Genomic DNA, 12921 nt, shown 5'->3' on the forward strand with positions numbered 1-12921 from the left:
ATTGCCCTCTTGAAGGTAGAGGAAGATTAAATAATTTTGATTATGGGACCGAAGGAAAGCTTGGTTTAAGGTAATAAGGATGAAGCAAAACATTTGTCATTTAAACTACAGGAGGATTCGGATCTTTTGTGTCTGTTGTAAGTTCAATATGTTAAGATAAAACTGTTTTACAGAATAGAGGAGACCACAATTTTGCCATTCATGAAAAATGAATCCAGAATAACCACCACAGGCGAAATAACTGATTTGGAAGCGAAAGGTAACTTAAAGAAGGAACGAAATGGGTAAGAAAATGTAGTATAACCTGTATAAGGAAAATATTTTTACCCCGCTCAGAGTCATCTATGTGATTAATTCTTGTGATAACGCAATTTTAGATGAAATTTTCTTACTGTTTTATGTGTGAATATTTGAGTATGATAAATGTATAATTGTGAGTCTCTTATCAGGTGTGTCAACTGGTATAAATGTTTTGGCGTGTAAATAACCCTTGTCCTTTTTACTGTGTATGTTTAAGGAAAGTTTCTCCATATTTATCATGTGACAAGACATATGCGGCGAGCGTCAGGAAGAGGACGAATTAGAGCAATGTTGTAGTGGTGTAAACACTTTGTTGAAGTAGCATTGAAGTAGCTTGTTGGATTAACTAGTAGTGGATAGAAGTAGAATTTTGAGTAATACATGTTTATGGGTAGTTAGTTTGTAGTATAGACAACAGGTGTGCATGTGTGTGTGTGTGTGTGTGTGTGTGTGTGTGTGTGTGTGTAAATAACATGTGAACCCTATGCTGCCCTGACCTATACTTGCACAAGGCATAATCCTATTCATTTTAGTGAATTAATAAGTAGCATTTGATTTATTAAAACGGAAGTGAACCACATTAGTGATGTGGATTTAGATATTACATTGTCAGTTCATTTAATTTTTATGTTTAGTGTCAAGTCATTTCACTTTTATATTTTATATTGTCAAGTCATTTAACTTTTATTTTTATATTGTCGATTCATCTAACTTTTTTTATTAATAAAAAAATTAAGTCTCACTTTGTTCTCAAAAATTGTGAAAGACAATACTAAGTGGTATTATGTATGACATTTTGTAATCACATAACTATGATGAACAATTTCTGTGAATGCAGTTGAGAATGTGAGAGCGAACCGGCTAAACTGTTACGTGACAGCGGGAGCAGCGAGGAGGAGGGCTAGTTGTAAACTGGCGGGTTTCCCAGCAGGACACACTGTCAACCGGGCCACTTTGGGAGCACGGTCACAACAAAAGAAGGGCTGCGGGACAAACACTTTCACTTGCGCCCGGAGCTAATGGCCGACCGCACCAGTGCGACCCTTCATGGAGGCGATGACCTGAGATGGCCGAGCGGTCCACCGCACGGAAAACCATCTGCTGGCAACGCACCACACGCATGCGACCGTGATGAGATGGCCGCGGTGAAACGACAGAAGACAGGGGATAAAGGGGCGTGGAGCCTTTTGACAGGTACTGTCCAGAGAAACTTGCAGACGTCAACGACGCCTATCGACATTTCCTGACGGATGCCTACTGTCAAGCGACAATAAATCATGGTTCGGTGTTGTCTGGTTGCTAAGGGTGGCACAAAGAAGAGCCACTAAGTGTCATCCTTGCCCAGGAATATCAAACCGGCAGCCAATTGAGGATAACTCAAGAATGTAACAACACAAGGGGCGTGGAGCCTTTTGACACCTACTGTTCAGAGAAATTGGCAGACTTCAACGACGCCTATCAACATTTCCTGATGGATGCCCACTGTCAAGCGACAGTAAATCATGGTTCGATGTTCTCTGGTCGCTAAGGGTGGCACAAAGAAGAGCCATTAAGTGTCATCCTTGCCCAGGAATATCAACCTGGCGTGTCAAACGAGGATACCGCACGAATTTGACATCACAAACATGGAACCAAATCGAGAAGTACGTGACACGGGCCACCAAGAGAAACTTCATGAGAGGGCAGAGACGGCGGAATTAAACGAAACAGATGGACAAAAATCCCTACTGACAGCTGCGGCGACGAACCCTCCCCCCACCCCTTATATTGTGCCTCGGAACAGTGGAACTACTGAGTGCGTCAGTGAACAGTGATTATACACTTCTTAGTCCAATGCATATACGTGTTTCTGTCAGAGAAACTCTGACTCGTGTGTTTTGCAGGCGTTCGATTTATTGGTGTTTATTAGACTGACTTTTGCATTTTGCAGGTGTTCTATTTATTGTTTTCTTTAGACTTTGACTCTTGTATTTTGCAGGTGTTTTATTTATTGGTGTTCTTTTTTTAGACGTTGACTATTGTACTTTCAGAGCTGTTTTATTTCTCAATGTTTGTTTGTGTGTGTTGTATTAGATTTGTGATATTTTGTTTCGTAAATTCATTCCTGTGGCATTGCTTCGTTTATCAGTCAGATAGCTATTCATGCTCATTGGACTGTGATCGATTAGCCTTTGCACGGGGCATATTTATAGTGAGGAACCCCTTAAGGGTAACAATCACACAATTAATTCTAGTTTCAGTATAATGACACAGTGATCATTGTTTGCTAACTAACTGAAAGATAGTAGAGTGATTAAATTAGTGCCACAAAGTTATTTTAATTCTACAAATTATTAGTTTTATAAGATATAGAAGTTTTTTGTGATAACCACTTTGTAAAACATGTTCTTTTCTCTTATCTCTTTTTTTGCTTTTGCGGATTGTGCATTGTAATGTTCTGCTTTATAATACTGATTTTATTTTCATGTTCTTTTTTAATTGCTGTGGCACCTTTGCTATTTTCATAAATTTTACTTGTTAATAAACAGTCATAAATTTTCCTGTGATCAGTTGGCTCTTGCAATGAGCAAATACTGGTGAACTCCATAAGGGTAACAACCAGAAATTGTTTTCATAGTAATGAAACAGGAACCATTGTTTTTACTTGCTGACCGAATTAGGTCTACACTATCTTTTAATAGGTGTCACAGATTGTTTTTTTCTCTTTGAAATTGGTAGATTCTAAAGACGTGTTGAAATTATTGTGTTTTAGCAAGTAGCTGGTGACCTTTTGCCTTTTCTTTACATTTTTGGTTTAAGTTGGGTGTGAGAAGCCTGCTTGGGAATGTCCTAGCATGGCCAGAAAATTCCATGCACAGTCTTTTCCCGGAGCGTTGGGGTTATGAAAGGTCTCTGTTGGATTCCTTTCATGTTAATTTCTTAAATATGTTGTCATTTACGGCATACATTCCTCTTCTAAATTTACTGTGGTGTTTCTGACTATCTGGGAGGAGACTGAGCAATGGAACGTGTTACTTTTACACATAAACAAGAACGATCTGTCACACTACTACACTTTAAAACACAGTTTATATGTAAATCATGTCACACAGTCTCATACGGAACCTACATCCGTTTTCTTTTATATACTGTATATGATAAGATACTGTCATCCCCCTTCCCTTCTGTGTGAGAGGATGAATGAGCAAATGTATTTCTAGTTGCATGCTGGGTGGTAGCAGACAAGCCTGTCTGCTAGAGAACAGTAGGACCAACGTCGGAACAGGTAGCTACGCTTTCTAAAAGCAATGAGGTTTCTATCCTTAGTATGGTCCTGTCCGTCTCTTGTCATGTTGGTATAGGAAGCTGCCCCTCTGTATTTGTGAGGCTACCCTCAGGTAGGAGCCCAGGTCAGTCTCTCCGCGGCGAGCATCTGAAGGGGTAAGGTCTCCGGCTAAGCGCGTGTCTGCTAAGTCCGTAGGACAATGGATTTCTTAAGTTCAGTCTAACTGAAAATTTAATCACCTTTATTTCAGGTTTAGCTCTGAAATATCTAATATTGTCTTAAATTGCAACGCAGTGTAATTCGAGTGTGAAGTTTAGAATATATTCCGGTAGTTGCTTTGTCACTACTTTGTGAGTAAAGTGGAACCACGTGTTGATCAGTAACTCTAACTAGCATCATCAATCTTCAATGCGAATGTGCGTGAGGTTATAACGTCGCGTCTTAACAATATTTTTCAATATAGCAACTTTTCTTTATGTTCAACCCACGTGGGGTGTACTTTGTGAGACCAGTACCACGTGCTTATACAGTTGTTTGACCCATCAGGTTAATAGTAAGACGATAGTAACCAGTTTGAGGTTTTTATTTTGTAAATTGCTTTTCGATCTAATTTATTTTAATCATCAAAATTATTGTGGAGTTACACTCTTTGTGTAAACCAAGTTGACCACGTGAAGCACGTGGTGTAATCATCAAAGTAGCCCTCAGCTACTCTTTTCGGAACGATTTCACAGGGAGTTAGTATGAATTTAGTATACCAGTGTGTGGTAATTGCATGACGGACAGGATTGTGCTACGAACGTAACTTCTTTGGGTGAAAATTGAATCGGTTGGTTGTGATTAATTTCCTCTTGCATATGTTTCCACGTTCTTCGTGTGTTTTTTTATGAATGCAGTGTTGTATGCAGTCTCCCAATCTTGGCTCCATATTTGATGTGTTCCGTAAGATTACAATCTCACATTTTCACAATCCTAAATAAGGCACCAGCTTAGTTATGAATCGAGTTTAATATGCTGAAATTTCAATGATCAATGTTAAAATAAATTTCCAAATATAAACTGATTTATTTCTTTTTATTTAAATTCTCTTTTTTTTAGATACATATCACCGGTTGTCGTATGACTATTAAAAGATTATAATTAATGTTAGTCTGGTTGGGAATTTGGTAAGCTAGACTGGATACCTGGTGAAACAGTTGCGCAGTAATGCAAGGTTAACTTCCCCAGACAGTTCACAGATTTTAACCCGCTTTTATTGGCTATCAGCACTGTAATCAGAACAAATCAAAGCAACAACGTTACAACATACGCAACTCTCTTGCAACATCAGCTGTGGTCTCAGGAGCAGAATGGAGATATTTCCATTGGCTACTTCCTGCTGCCGCTGACAGTACTCCTCTGCGAGGTGCTGCTTCCTGCCAGTACTCCTAAGAAATTATTTTTCACAGGCGCTGGAAAAGATGTGCTACCAATTTCTAAAAACCCGTGTAGTTTGCCAGTAACAGCTCAAAAACTGCTTGTGTAACTTCATTGGTTACTTGTTCAGTCTTCATTATTTATTCTTATTATAACAGATTTTTTGACCTAGTTCCAAACTTTTTTTTATGAATTTATGCCATTCATTGTTCAAGTTTATCGCTACTAGGACAAACCTCTGCGGTACTAGAGGAAGCTGCAGTGGGCAGAAATTGTAGGGAAAGACAGGTATTGGAATATATTCAACCAATAATCGAAGATGTTGGGTGGAAATGCTATTCCGAGATGAAGAGATTGGCACAGGAGTGGAAGTCGCGGCAGACCACATCAAACCAGTCAAAACACCGACGAGTCCAAAAATGGACAAACCTCGAGATTGCAGAGAATAGTTATGGGAACACGGAATGTATTTTCCGAACTTCTATTCAATTATCAGTTCGCTTCTTCTCTGCTGAAGTGCAATGGAAGTTGAGGTAGTGAGATAATAACCATATTACGCATTCTACTGGTCTGAGTAGAACCAATGTCTTGTTTGCCAATATTACTCACGCATGAGCCCTAATGGACCACTTGATAAGCAGAAAAGAGCATTTCAGAATTTTCCTTAGTCTTTATTTAACACCGTATCAGCATAATTGGTCGGCGAAGTCAAGGTTAGGCACGACAACAGAGTCTATTAAAAGTCTGTATCAGATTTGATCTGACCTATTTGTTTTTATGTATGTGAAGTCACAGTTGAACATTCTACATTATGCACATGGTGGAACCGACGAAAAAAGTAGATGAGTGTTGTTTATTGATTAGTAGTCAGGAAAAATCCCAACAGCTGACGACGACTGCTCGAAGAGTTTTTACCTAGCTGTCATTACGTAACCAAACTGTGCGAAGTAATTTCTCAATAAAGGTTTATGACTTGCAGAAGGCGCAAGTGCTAATGAAGCGGATGTGTGGCTCAGTTACGAGTATAAGAAAGCGAACTGGTACGAAGTCGCACTTAAACTGTGCACGTAAGGCGCTCTTCGATCTTTCGAAGTGCTTATTTCGATAGAAAATACATCTCTCATGACGAATTGACCTAGAGTCTATGACTGGATGACAAGAAAAGTCAATGTATAACTGTAGCATTTCTCCTCAGTGATACAAGAATAGACCCGCTAATCGGTATGTAAAAACCGTGCAACATTACGTACAAATAATTTCATTTATCCGACTCACTGAAGATATCTGCCAAAATTTCGCTTAAAAAGCGTTCTTCTAGTGACTAGTCTCACGGTAGAACTACCCTTTGCGTAACGACATTTTCTTCTCTTAATATTTTCTTTTACTTAGTTTATTTAAATGAAATATGTAAAATTTACGAAAAAAATTAGCACTGAAATCTTAACTTTTCCGTATTTAGATATTTGGCCGTACAGCAAAAAAATCTGAGCTGAAATATCAGCCACCTTTTAATATTATAGTCGGGCGCTCACGTAAATTCCTGAATGGCTAGACAGGTGGCGAATGGCGAGTCGTTCAATGCAGCTCATAAATGCTTAGTGGGCGATGGAGTGGTCAGAACATGCGGGGCTCCTGCTACATTGCTGGCCACTAAAACTGGAAGACGATGAAGGCAGCGTGTAACGACGGGAAACTGGCGTGAAGTGTACTGCGTGCTTTCACAAGCAAGTGATCAGCATTTTAACTCAGGCGCAAAAAACAGGTAGCAGTAACGGCATCTGCATTCCGTGTAAAGGGAGAGATCAGTGTTGTTGGTTTGTGAGAAGATCGAGTTATGCCCCATGTAATGACGAGACACGTCTACCAGCAAATACTGGAATACTACAACGCACAGCCAGAATCCTGGAAACCTGGCCAAAATTGCAAAATCTTCTCCATTGTGGCCAAGAGAGATTGTAAAGAAGGGGCAGAGTGTGGTTGGCTATACCTGGGGATATGGTGTATTTTTAATATTTTGGAAGACGAATGGCGACTTGTAAGTAGACATAAAAATTTTCGGTACGGACCATGTTAATAACCTTTGTAATACTGACTTTTTAGTCGTTTCCTTGAAAGAAAAACACCTGAGTACACTATATTTTTTCCTTTCCCTCGGAACTACAAATGGGTGAGGAGGGGGGGGGGGGGGGGAGCAACCTTGCCCATAGGTACGGATGCTGTTGAATATGACCAGAAATGGGTACAATGGCGTTTCTAACCCTTCAGTGAGGTTTTTAACCCTTCTGATTACGACATTATATCAAAACTGGATAATTCAAAATGGCGGATCAATTATGGTGGAAAGAATCTTGACAAAAAATGTTTCCAGTGGTCATTTATAATTGTGACTGAACATTATTACAAAACTGCCTTTATTACTGTCTGTATTACAGAAAATATATATTAGTAACAAAAATTTAACGTTTTATAAGTCATTTTAATGTTCTTCCTCTTGTGCTTTTTGTTCTTCATCTTTATTTTCTTCTTCATCTTCTTCGGCACCGGCATCTGTACCCCTTCGTCTTTCTCAGCACACGATTCCTCGTAATGCTCAGCATCAGGTATCAAGAGGGAAACAGCTCCCGACGACAAAGTTTTCACTTTCCTTGCAGATGGTTTCCGCAAAGACGAAATATCTAACAGTAAAATATAATTTAATAAAGTTAAATTTCTCAAGGAAAACCTTAAGGTTATGAAATAAAACAACTATTTGATAAAGAGAACTTTTATATTTTTAATATATTTAAAATTTGTTTCTATATTTAGTAATTGTATTTTTATTTTGTAATAGGTTATTAGCAATTTTATCTAAATAATGAATGTTAGGTGGAAATTTGTGGTAAGTTCTATGGGACCAAACTGCTGAGGTCACGGGTCCCTAGGCTTACACACTACTTAATCTAACTTAAACTAACGTACGTTAAGGGAAACACATACACACCCATGCCCAAAGGAAGTCTCGAACCTCCGACGGGAAGGGGGGGGGGGGGGGGGGGGGAGCCGCGCGAATCCTGGCAAGGCGCCCTAGACCGCACGGCTACACCGCACAGCGCAATAATGACTGTATGATTATGTGAGCAAATGCGTTCTATTCGTATTTTAGTACCGTTTTCAATTCTGTTTGTCAGTGTAAATAACGGCATTTAGCAAACGTCAACTAAAAAATGGTTCATGGAAAAGAAGGTTGAATGTCAAGGAATCTAAAGCTCATCTCTCTTTTTTCGCTTGCGTTTTATTTTCTGCTTGCATTTCCGTAAGAAGTTAATTAACAAAAACCAGCTGTCAATTAATGATTAAATAATGTAATAAATGTTCGTACATAGTTCTCGAACAGCCTCCCAACATTATTGTAGCCAAGCTATTAAAGGAAACTTCTTACCTCTGAACTTTTATTTTAATTTGTAGCCACATTTTTGGGATTCTGACCCAATGTGTAGCGACAGCATCGCGGGTCCATCGAGATGGCGGCTTATTGTTGCCCGATAATGCTGCTCGCTTTGGTCCGGACACCACGACATCCACGCGAATATGGAAACATTAGTTCAGGAGGGCGCTACTCAACGCCATGCAAAATCTCGAGGGCCCTACGCGACTAGCGGCAGACATGACAGACGAACTGCTCGCTCAGCTGTGCAGGATCGCATAATAAGGCTACGGATCCCTGAGTCAGAAAACTGCCGTTCACAGCGAGTCACGTGTGCACATTGCGCGGTGTCTGTAGCACCACACGCGCTGGCAGCGCAATAGCCGTTGTTCCGACTTCCGTTGACACGTCTAACAAACCAAGAGTATGGGGGTCTCTACTTCAACCGAAGATTACCGTATTATTAGGCATTTTTGCAAATTATTGTGTAAATGAAGTATAATACAAAACATGAACATTCCATAGATTTCACTTTGCGGAAAGATTTTGTGACTATGAAAAATGTAATTTGTTCCTCTTTTTGTCATATCATTTATAACTAATGCTACGCGGACTTGATTATTTTCCAAAATTTATTTACGTAATTAAAAACAAAACATTATCCATAAAAATAATCATTATAGTTCAAAACCACGATTAAGTTCTTTATAAACAATTTGTTTTCCGTAAAACATTAATATTACAATATGTAAGCAAACCTGTAAACTTGCCATATTTAAATTTATTTTAGTAACTATAATACGCAACGAAATTAAAGGATCACTTTTAGAAACCCCCCGTGGCGACTTGTAAGTCTGAAATTTGGTTCAAAGGTGCTTCGAACCTTTCTCTGTAACGATGCAAAAGCGTGGCGTTCTGTGACTTCATTCGCGGGCTCAGCGGCGCTTCAAACGTGCGGGAAAAAGACCAGAGGTCAGAAGTTCACGTGATCTGTTAGATGGGTTAATGACGTCACATTGGCACCAAATCTCACCAAAATTATGCACACCTTGGACGTGTCACATGATAAGAAGGCCGTCACAGCCCCTTTTACCCACCTTCCTTTGACGTCTTTGCGATGGAGGTCAGACCGCGACACCCAGTGTTGAATGGGTGTCTCTAAGACCCGCGACTCCGCCCCCCCCTCCCCCATCCTCATTCGGCACCACACTCTGTGCCATCCATGTAATTTTGTTGAGTTCTTTACAAATGCACCTGCCAGCAACTTCGACACCAGTTCAGCCTGCCACCTGTTCTAGCGCTTGAAGGTAGACAAACCACTCTCAAGAGTGTCGAAGGGGTCGTCTAACCTTCAGGTGCTAGAGTACGCTCAGACTGATTTGGAGTCGAAATTCCTGACAGGTACATTTATCAGACACTCAACAAAGTTGCGCTGGTGGCACCAAAGGTGTTGTCTAATTGAGGGGGGGGGGGAATTGGGGGGGGGGTCTTAGAGGGGCCCTTTGCCCTTTTATCTACGAACATCTTTATGTTGCATTCCTGTGGGATCATACGACAGGAGGGTGGAAAACAGGATGATTGGAGAAGCATAAGTACTCTTAACCACTTAAGTCCACATTCAAATTTCCTCGAATGACTCTGAACTTCGTCGTTCTTCGACGACTTCGTCGTTCCAAAATTACACGAAAGCAAAAATTTAGGTCACACTGCACTCCAAAGGGGTGCGATGAAGTTCAATGGGGATGCAGCACCAGAATGTCCTTAGACCAAGACTGAAACGTCCGAGGGTGTCAGCAATGCCAAAGGATGTCAAGAACACCTTCCTGTTGCTCATCGCACTGGGAACTATCGTTTTCGACAGCGAAATGTGTGGGCATCAATGTCCCAAGAAAAAGGGTTGCTTTGACACCCTTTTCGCATCAAAACAAGGGTTGAAATATATGTAAGAGGGGCTGTATCGACCTTCTCACCTTTGCGCTGTGAGTGGCTTTTGTTTTTGTTCTGCTTGTGTCAACACATCGCTGTTTGAAGCGTTGCCGAGTCCGAGAGTGAGGTCACAGGGCGTTATGCATTTGCACCGTTACAGAGGAACGTTGTAGGAACCTTTGAACCAAATTTGAAACTTATGAGTCGCAGTTAGAGGCAATTACGGGGTTTCGAAAAAGTGGTTCTTTAATTTTGTTGCGCAGTGTAAATGTCTTTCGTTTTTATTATATTTCTGCGAATTTTGTAGTTATAAATAGTATAATTTTTCCGAAATTTATCAGCATTCTAAGAAGCGTAAATTGTACAAAAAAATGGTTCAAATGACTCTGAGCACTATGGAACTTAACATCTATGGTCATCAGTCCCCTAGAACTACTTTAACCTAACTAACCTAGGGACATCACACAACACCCAGTCATCACGAGGCAGAGAAAATCCCTGACCCCGCCGGGAATCAAACCCGAGAACCCGGGCGCGGGAAGCGAGAACGCTACCGCACGACCACGAGCTGCGAACGTAAATTGTACAAATTTACAATTTTTGCACTGAAATTACGGCCTTGGCGCAGTGATAACAACGGTTCCCGTCAGATCACCGAAGCCAGATGCTGTCGCACTTGGCTAGCACTTGAACGGATGACCGTCCGAGTGTTCCGAGCGCTGCTGGCAAGCGGAGTGCAATTTTTTGGAAGTTTGTGGTAAGGTGCTATGAGACCAAACTGGTGAGATCATCGGTCCCTAAACGCACTACTTAATCTAACCTAAACTAAGTTACGCAAAGGTCGACACACTCAGCCATATCCGAGGGAGGACTCCAACCTCCGACGGGAGAAGCCGCGCGGACCGTGACAAGACGCCTGAGACCGCTCGGCTACCCCGCGCGGCCTGGCGGAGTGCACTCACCCACCAATTGTACTCGCAATTGAGGAGCTCCCTGATTGAGACGAAGCAGCTCCGGTCACCAAACCTGACAACGACCGGTAGAGCGGTTTGCTGGCAGCATGCCCATCCAAATCCGCATCCGGTGGTGCCTAACGGCTGAAGATCACACGGTGGTCTTTCGGTACCGCTGGGCCTTCCAAGGCCTGTTCCTACAGACCTAGTTAGGCACTGAAATTACTGCAACAACCTGGAAGTATTCCTGTTTTATATACATTTGGAATGCTCGCCGTTTCAGTTATTCAGTTACTCTGCGATTAGTCTGCGATCAGGCTACATTCTGATGGCTGCTGGTGATAAGTAAGAACCTGCTCTGCGCATATTGAACGTCTTTTGTTTGGAAAAAGATTTCGGCAAATTGCTCTTTTGTGTGTCAAAACACGTGTGGAGTACTGAACTACTGTGCGCCGGCCGAAGTGACCGAGCGCTTCTAGGCGCTTCAGTTTGGAAACGCGTGACCGCTACGGTCGCAGGTTCGAATCCTGCCTCGTGCATGGATGTGTGTGATGTCTTTAGGTTAGTTAGGTTTAAGTAGTTCTAAGTCGTAGGAAACTGATGACCTCAGAAGTTAAGTCCCATAGTGCTCAGAGCCATTTGGACCATTTTGAACTACTGTGCCTAGATAAAAATGTGAAATAAAAAGAGAGTAAACTGTCTGAAATATGGTTATCACTGGGTAATCAATACCCGCGGACTAAAATCATCTCCTAGTAAAACGACGAGCACTCCTTTTTTACAACGAAAAGACGATTACAAGTCATAGAATATAATATTCATATAAGTTTATTATTGAGTGTACTTACTTTCAGTTTTATCTACACTACTGGCCATTAAAATTGCTGCACTACCTAGACGACGTGCTACACAAGCGAAATTTAACCGACAGGAAGAAGATGCTGTAATATGCAAATGATTAGCTTTCCAGAGCATTCACACAAGGTTGGCGCTGGCGGTGACACCTACAACGTGCTGACATGAGCAAAGTTTGCAACCGATTTCTCATACACAAACAGCAGTTGACCGGCGTTGCCTGGTGAAACGTTGTTGTGATGCCTCGTGTAAGGAGGAGAAATGCGTACCATCACGTTTCCGACTTTGATAAAGGTCGGATTGTAGCCAATCGCGATTGCGGTTTATCGTATCTCGACATTGCTGCTCGCGTTGGTCGAGATCCAATGACTGTTAGCAGAATATGGAATCGGTGGGTTCAGGAGGGTAATACGGAACACCGTGCTGGATCCCAACGGCCTCGTATCACTAGCAGTTGAGATGACAGGCATCTTATACGCATGGCTGTAACGGATTGTGCAGCCACGTCTCGATCCCTGAGTCAACAGATGGGAACATTTGCAATACAACAACCATCGGCACGAACAGTTCGACGACGTTTGCAGCAGCATGGACTATCAGCTCCGAGACCATGGCTGCGGTTACCCTTGACGCTGCATCACAGACAGGAGCGCCTGCGATGGTTTACTCAACGATGAACCTGGGTGCACGAATGGCAAAACGTCATTTTTTCGGATGAATCCTGGTTCTATTTACAGCATCGTGATGGTCGCATCGGTGTTCAGCGACATCGCGGTGAACGCACATTGGAAGTGTGTATTCGT

Source organism: Schistocerca nitens, chromosome 1 (genome assembly GCF_023898315.1).
Source record: "Schistocerca nitens isolate TAMUIC-IGC-003100 chromosome 1, iqSchNite1.1, whole genome shotgun sequence".
Lineage (NCBI taxonomy): Eukaryota > Metazoa > Arthropoda > Insecta > Orthoptera > Acrididae > Schistocerca > Schistocerca nitens.